This window comes from Pundamilia nyererei, unplaced genomic scaffold (assembly GCF_000239375.1).
Source record: "Pundamilia nyererei isolate P.nyererei 1_Seehausen unplaced genomic scaffold, PunNye1.0 scaffold00032, whole genome shotgun sequence".
Lineage (NCBI taxonomy): Eukaryota > Metazoa > Chordata > Actinopteri > Cichliformes > Cichlidae > Pundamilia > Pundamilia nyererei.
In genome coordinates, this window is record NW_005187433.1 from 1,179,977 (window position 1) to 1,188,396 (window position 8,420).

Sequence of the window (8,420 nt, forward strand, 5' to 3'; positions counted from 1 at the left end):
ATTTGCCTAATAATTCTGCACTCCCTGTAGAACTTCACTTTTATGCTCAGCTCTCTCTTCGCTACATCAGACCAGTACAACATCTGCATTAGTGATGGGATTTCCAGCTCTTTTTAGTGGCTCTTTCGGCTCGGCTCACTAAAAAGAGCAGTCTCTTTCGGCTCCCAACAGGATCTTCAGGTTGTTTTGTTCCTTTAATTAAATTATTATTAGCAACAATATAAAATTATGCACAAAAGGAATGACTAATGTTAAAAAAACAACAACGTGGTTTTATTTATATATGTTTATATATAAATATATGCGGTGGCCCCTAGAGACAAAGCACGTACAAACTCCAAAAAGCACGTACAAATTCCAAAACACATTTCTAGCTTTAACTGAACTTCCAAAACAGAGCTACCTAGATCACTTAAATTACACAATTGAAGCCATATATGTATTGTTTGTGCATTTATACACAAGCACTCATATGTATTCAAATAATTTGAAAAAATGTTCATTTACCTGTTACTACCACACACCAAATACGGTCGTTGGTACTTCCTGGCTTGTGTAGCCACTAGGTAACAAAAGCTCAACACTGCCCCTAGCATCCTGGAGCACTTCTGTTGTCTTTTGTACGTGTTTTGTAGTTTGTATGTGATTCGAAGTTTGTATGTGCTTCAGAGTTTTTACGTGTTTTGGAGTTTTTACGTGCTTCGGTGTTTGTATGTGCTATGCAGTCTTTACGTGTTTTATTGTTTTTACGTGTTTTGGAGTTAGTACGTGCTTTGTCTCTAGCAGCCACCATAAATATACTTTCATTTATTCACTCCACATAAAATGTAATAAATAAATCATATAATACAAAAATCAACTATTTACATTTCAACTTTTAACTATTCAAATGTTCAGCGTTTTCCTTTTAAACAAATTTAAAGTGAAACAACACAAAACACTGCAAACCACAACACAATTAAATATAAATTCAAATATGAAAACAAAAAGAAGATGCACATTCTCTGCCATATGGGCCTGCATGAATAAACTTTCTGAATTCTTTATCATCTGCAACTGAAAATAGTTGTGGATGATTACTATACCTTTCTAATGTGACGTTGTTGTCCTTGGCTCTCTTTCTCTCTCTTTCCCTCCTGCTCATGTTCCTGTGTTACTGCAAGTGTAACTGCTGCCCCTCCCCCCTCTTCCCAGCGCAAAGCACAAGGCTCATGCGCGGAGTGAAGCGGGAAAAAAAGTGCAAGAGAGAGAGGGTGAGAGAAAGAAAGAGTCAGATCCGTTTCGTTCGCTACGGACACATCACTAATCTGCATCACTGTAGCTGCTCTCCTGAACCCTCACTTGTGAACAAGACCCTAAAATACTTCTACTCCTGCACTTGGGGGAGCACCTTGTCCCGAACTCGAAATACACACTCCAATTTTTTCCTGTTGATGACCAGGGCCTCGGACTTGGAGGTCACATTCGGCTGCAAATCACTCCAGTGCAAGCTGGAGGTCACCACGTAATGAAACCAACAGATTTTGTTTTTTTAAATTCTGGCATTTTTCTTGCATTTTTAGTTCCATTGTCAGGGCAACTAGTCATGCAGTTTGTAAAATAATTATTCCATATTCCCTGAATTTTTTCCTAGTTCTTTATTCCACAAGTGGAAAAAAGCAAAACAATTCTGCCATTAAGTGTCTAAGCACATAAAGTGGGTGAGCTTGAGGCTCTGCTGACTCAGTAAGTGCATAGTTATTTCCCATCCTCCCCTAGCATTAACATCAGCACAAACACTGTGCACTGGGAGCTTCATAGCTTCATGGCAAGTTTTCATGGCTAAGCAGCTCCTGTAGGCCCAGTACTTTTCTCCATATTTTATATGACTTTTGATAACTTAACTAATAACCATCTGCAAAAATGTTGTTGCGGTAAAAATGTATACGTTTAAATATTATTAGTATTGTTTTTATTATTATTATTATAAAAGTATTATAAAAATGTATTCATCAGTGTTGTGAGAAAGACAGAAATGACAGTCTATTAGCAATTTGTTCGTGAAACTGGATTAGAATGCAAACCTTCACTTTTTTTTTTTTTGCAAAGCAGAACCTAGCTTAAGCCTTTCATATTAAGTCTATGAAATGCAAACACCATGTTGTAAAGCTTTTTGCTAACAGTATAAGGAGTAATAATATGTTTATATTATGCCGAACCCAAATATCATTAGCATCTCCATGCTGTATTCAAATACGCCATAGAGACATCACTGTTTAATGGTGTTTTTGTTTGTTTTATTCTTTGCCGTCTTTTTTCTTTGTTTTATTCCATAAGAGCGTGGCAGTTTTCACAGTTTCCATTGGACAGGAATGATTGATTTATTATTCTGTGTAATAAGTTGATGGAATGGTTATATGTGCCAATGAGCAAATGGAAATTTTCACTACAAAATAATGGCTTTCTTCTCGTTGCTTCTGCAAGAAATGGGACAGAAATTCTATATTTGTGGCATTTAATTCTGTTTTGCCATGGTGATGTTTCAGCGGGATCAAATGGGGTGATTGTGTTGTTTTTGTATGAGGAAAAGAGAGTGGAAACAAGTGCTGCAGAGAGATAAATATTTGTGTGTCTATGCCACAAATGATGCAGTTGGCAGTTATAATAGGAACCTCCTTTGAACAAGAATTTGCATTATATTGTCAAGACATGTTGACAACAAAAATCTGCTGGAATATTGATTCAGCTTTCTATTTGGTGACTTTGTCATTTCATAATTTAGGCAGTAACAGCAGTGAATGAGGGTAATTCAGTTGTTTTTGTCTGAACCAGATTTCCTCAATATTGTTTGGTGCAGGTCCCAAATTTGGTTTGTAATTATTTCTTTCATTTCACATATTTTGGAAGAGTGGCGGCATTCACATTTCTGTGGTGACTCATTATTGCTGAAAGGATGCAGAGTTAAACCCGGTGACCATCAACTGACCATCTGACGCTAGAGTGAAATCTCTGTGGGAGGTCTGGCAAGGTCTCAAGGCTCTAATTTCTGTATGGATTTTTACTAGTTTGGTTTCTTTCATCTGTTTACAGATAGGCTCACTAAACCATATCCTGTCATTTGTTCCCAACTGAGGCAAGGTTCTTCTCAGCTTGAGACCACACCACACACATGCACAGACGCAAAATAGAGCTGCTTTCCATCGGCAACCGCACCACACAAAGAACTCTAAGAGCACAGGGACCCAACATACATTTGTAAAAAAGAAAGGTCCAAAAAAAATGCTGTGTACTTCAAGGACAGACATTTCAGACATTTCACTAGGTGAAATATACACTTATTTCACCCACTGGGTGGAAGATATTTACTGAAAACTCTCAAGGCAGTTATAGTCTTCACCCTATCTACTTTTATGTTAAAGCTTAAAGCACCCGTCTGGATGAGGTGTTGCTGAACCATCACCATGTTCTGCCTCTAAAGGCTAAATGCTGTTGTGGGCTCTTTCATTATGCACAGAGAATCTTTCATCTATTCTTTTGGCTTTTTATCCCATGCATTTATTTCCCACTATTGCATGTCTCTTTATGTCTTCACGGTCCCTTAATTTGTGATTTGGTCTTTCTGGGAGTCTCACTTTCAACCTATCTGCATGTTCCTGCAGCTGCATGACTGGTCCTCATGTAACTGCCCCAAGCAACTTTCTGCATTATTATATTGTCGATTCCCACCACTGCTCCCTGTCCCAGCTGACAGTGTCAGATGGCTGTTAAAGCATTTTTTCTTTATTTTTGTTTTCCAATCTGTCACTATATATGCATGCTCATAGGGAATCACTGGACCATTACCTAATTCTACCTATAGTATGAACTATTTTGAGATCTATTATGAATTGGTCCAACATGAATCTTTTGCAATTTTTTAGTTTGGTTACATTAAACCAAGCACCTGCAATGCAAGTGAATAACAAAAAAACAATGTAAAGAAAAACTTAATTTTACATTTTTGGCCCAACTACAACTTAAAGCACTGTTCTTTTGCTTGTGAAGGATGTATTTTATTTTATTTTTAGTTTCCATTTGCATTAGGTGGTTGAATAATCAATAAGTAATTTACATTTTCTTTTTCACCATCTGTTACTGGAACATTTTCTGAAATGACTCAGAGACACATTTACTGTAAGCTCTGGCAATCAATGTTTTTTCCAGCAGTATTAACAATATTTGTGATCGGCATATGTCAATTTTTAATTTAAAAAGGACATTTTAAGTTAAAAGTGTTATGACCCAGGGTCATTATTTGCGGTACGGTGTTGTTATTGTTTGTATTTGTATTCAGTGACGCTTGTTTCCAGGTGGAGGCCGCCCATTGGTGGAGGAAGGAAAGAGGCCAGCTACAAAAGGGGTTGGACTGGGCCGGCGAGGAGACTTCCTGGTTTTCCCGTGAGCTGTGTGTCTGGGGGACCGTCGTGGTGTGGACTGCACGGGGCTGCAATATAAATGTTGAAAAAGGGTGTACCTGAGCTTGGTAGCTGTAGGGGTGGGAAGCCGTTTTCTTTCATTCCCCTCTTTTCTCCTGTTTCGGGTAGGGAGACAGGTTAGAGAATTGTATTTTGTTTTGGAATCGTGGGAGGTAAGTTAGCTTTGTTTTTCTTTCTAGTGTGTTTTGTTTGTTGTTTTGGCATCGCCCACCCTGAAGCTCGCTACCTGTTCAGTAAATAAATTAACAAATTCTCATCAATCTGCCGTGGTGTGATTTATTTTGTCGTTACTATGTGTAGGGTTTATCTTTTTGTTGTGTTGCACCCCGGCCTTGGGCCGGTGTGTAACATAAATGGGGGCTCGTTCGTTTGAGGGATTTCGGGGTTCGCGTGGGTGTGTGGGGTGTTCTTTTGTGTTTTTGGGGGTTGTTTGTGTGGTTGGCCGCGGATGGAATTTGATGTGGATAAGTTTGCTGAGGTGCCTTCTTTGCAGCAGTTGAGTCGGTGTCGGAGGGAGGATTTACTGCTTGTTGCGGGCCGTTTTGATGTGCGTGCGCCGGCGGGGTTGAAGAAGGATGATTTGCGACGGCTTGTCACGGAGGCTTTGAGCGAGCGGGCCGCTTGTCGGTGGGACGGGCGGGGCGGCTATGGAGCCGTTGGCTCCGTTGCCTGTTCCTCCTGTGGCCGCTCCCTCTGTGGCTCCTCCTGCTGCGGTGGTGGGGACGTCGGCGGAGGAGCTCCAGTTGTTGCTCCGCATCAAGGAGGTGGAGTTGAGTAGTTGGAGGTGTAAGCGATGCATCTGAGGGTGCGGGCGTTGGAGCTGGAGCGCGGGCCTCCGCCGCGTGTCCTTGCCTCTACGCCACCCACGCCTGCACCCTCTGCGCCGCCGGCGCCTGGTCCCACCCCGGCTCTCCGTCAGGATTTTGATATTGGGAGGCACATTAAATTGGTGCCGCCCTTTTGTGAGTCGGAGGTGGAGTCGTTTTTCCCTGCTTTTTAGCGTGTGGCAGCCGCGTTAAAGTGGCCGGAGGAGGTCTGGGTTTTGCTGTTGCAGTGCCGGCTGGTGGGTAGGGCTCAGGAGGTATGGGCTAGCCTGTCGGCAGCTGAGAGCTTAGATTATGGTGTGGTTAAGGCTGCCGTATTGCGTGCTTTTGAGTTGGTGCCTGAGGCGTACCGCCAGAAGTTTCGGCAGTGTGTGAGGGGGGGGATCAGACTTATGTGGAGTTTGCGCGCGAGAAGGGTTTGCTCTTTGATCGGTGGTACCAGGCTAGTGAGGTTAAGGAGTTTGCACAGTTGAGGGAATTAGTGTTATTGGAGGATTTCAAGGGGTGTCTGCTAGAGCGGGTGGTTGTTTATTTGAACGAACAAAAGGTCGTTTCCCTCGCGAAAGCGGCGGTTTTGGCAGATGAGTTTGCTTTGACGCATAAGAGGGGTTTTTCCCCTCCATTGCGTCGGGGTTCTAGAGTTTTGCCGGGGGGGGGGTGTTCTCCCCCGCGCTCGCGGCATAGCCCTACGGTGGCCGCTGGGGACCGCCGATGTTTTTTTTGTCATGAGCTCGGTCATCTCGTTGCTTCTTGTCCCGTGCTGAGGGCGAAGGCGGGGGCGCGGGCCAACATTTCGGGGGGGGCCGTGCAGTGTTGTTCTGCGGTACTCCGCCCTAGCTTAATGCCGGTTGGCGTTTTTCCGCGGGGGATAGACGAGGTGTTTCGACCATTTGTTTCGACGGGGTTTTTATCGTTGTCTGGTGACGCGGGGGACCGGGTTCCGATCACCATCTTGAGGGATACGGGGGCGAAGCATTCTGTGGCGCGGCATGGAGTCGTGCCTTTTTCTCAGCAGTCGTACTGTGGTTCTGATTTGCTGGTGTGGGGAATCAAGATGAGTATTTTACGCATGCCACTCCATACGGTTACTTTGACCTCGTCCTTCGTATCGGGCGCTGTGCGGGTGGGGGTTCGAGGTCAGTTGCCAATTGAGGGCATTGATCTTATTTTGGGAAATGACTTGGCCGGGGGGAAAGTGTTTCCGGCTACTCCGGAAGTTACTGAGTGTCCTACTTCGGATCGGTTATGTCAATTCCAGTCGGAGCTGGGTGACTCCACAGTTTTTCCGGCATGTGTGGTGACTCGTGCTCAAGCTCGTCGCTTGGGTGGTGAGGTGGGCATATCCGACATGTTTCAGGACTGCTCTGAGCCGCATGATAGTTCTGTTCCGGGGGTAGATGGTGAGACGGCGAAGGTTTTTGGTGTGGTGTCGGAGGATTTGTGCCTGGCGGTAAACAGGGAGCAGCTCATTGCGGCTCAACAGGCTGATGATACGTTGTCTGCCTGTCGAGCTGCTGCCCTGCAGCCAGGGGCGTTGCCTGGTCCTGCATCTTATGAAGTTGACCACGGGGTTCTGCTACGCAATTGGGCTCCGGTGGGTGGGTTGGGGGGTGAGGTGGTCACTCAGGTGGTGGTGCCGACGGAGTACCGACCCCAGGTTTTGAGTCTGGCCCATGAGCATCATCTGTCAGGCCACCTGGGGATTAAAAAAACATATGACCAAGTGCTTCGTTACTTTTTTTGGCCGGGGCTTAAGTCTGATGTGGCGTGTTATTGTCAATCCTGTCATGTGTGCCAGGTATCGGGTAAGCCCAATCAGGTCATTCCACCCGCCCCGTTACATCCAATTCCTGCAATAGGGGAGCCTTTCGAGCATGTTATTGTGGACTGTGTAGGGCCTTTACCGAAAACTAAGGCGGGTTACCAGTATGTACTTACCATAATGTGTGCGGCCACACAGTTTCCAGTAGCTATTCCCCTGCAATCGCTTAGGGCTAAGGCCGTGGTGAAAGCCTTAGTGCAGTTCTTTTCTACATTTGGGTTACCGAAGTACATTCAGACCGATCAGGGCTCTAATTTCCTGTCGGGGGTTTTTGCTCAGGTGATGACTGAGTTGTCATCAGAAACGCAGGGGGCATTGGAGCGATTCCATCAGACCCTGAAGGCCATGTTACGGAAGTACTGCTTTGAAACTGATTCCGAATGGGATGTGGGCCTGCCGTTATTGCTGTTTGCCATTCGTGAGACCACACAAGAGTCCCTGGGTTTTAGCCCGGCGGAGTTGGTTTTTAGGCACACCGTGCGTGGACCCCTACGTCTGCTCCAGGAGGGGTGGCTCACGCAGCCCGACCAGCCGCGGCCCGTGCACAATGTGCTTGATTATGTAAGTTCGTTTAGGGAGAGGCTGCACGCTGCATGTGAGTTGGCGCGCAGGTCGCTTTCCGGTGCTCAGGAGAAGATGAAAGAGAGGTATGATAGGAAGACCCTCAAGCACACCTTTTCGCCTGGTGAGCGTGTTTTAGTTTTCCCACCCGTTGTGGGTTCATGTCTTCAAGCTCGTTTTAGTGGTCCTTATGAGATCGAGCGCCAAGTTAGTGACACAGATTACCTGATCAAAACCCCGGATAGGCGGAAGAAGTCCCGGGTTTGTCACGTTAATATGCTCAAGAAATATGTGGACTGGAACCAGAGTCAGACTAACTTGGTGTCCCCTGTGGTGACGGTGGGTTCACCCTCCTACCAACCGGAGGTGGATGGGTTGCGTGAACATCAGGGACCCAGCTCAGGGGCCTGCTTGGAGAATTCTAAGATCTTGGAGGACCTTGAGGCTCATTTGCTTTATTTGGATGAGCCCCACAGGCAGGACATTTACAATCTGATCTGTGGTCATATTGTGCTCTTTAGTGACAAGCCGACCCAAACCACTATGCTTGAGCATGATATAGATGTTGGCGACCACCCCATTAAGCAGCATGCCTATCGGGTAAATCCCGGAAAGCGGGCGATCATGAAAAAGGAGGTGGAATACCTGTTGGAGAATGGTTTTGTGATGCCCAGCTTCAGTCCATGGAGCTCTCCTACCCTCTTGGTGCCTAAATCTGATCAAACCCCACGTTTTTGTAATGATTATCGCAAAGTAAAT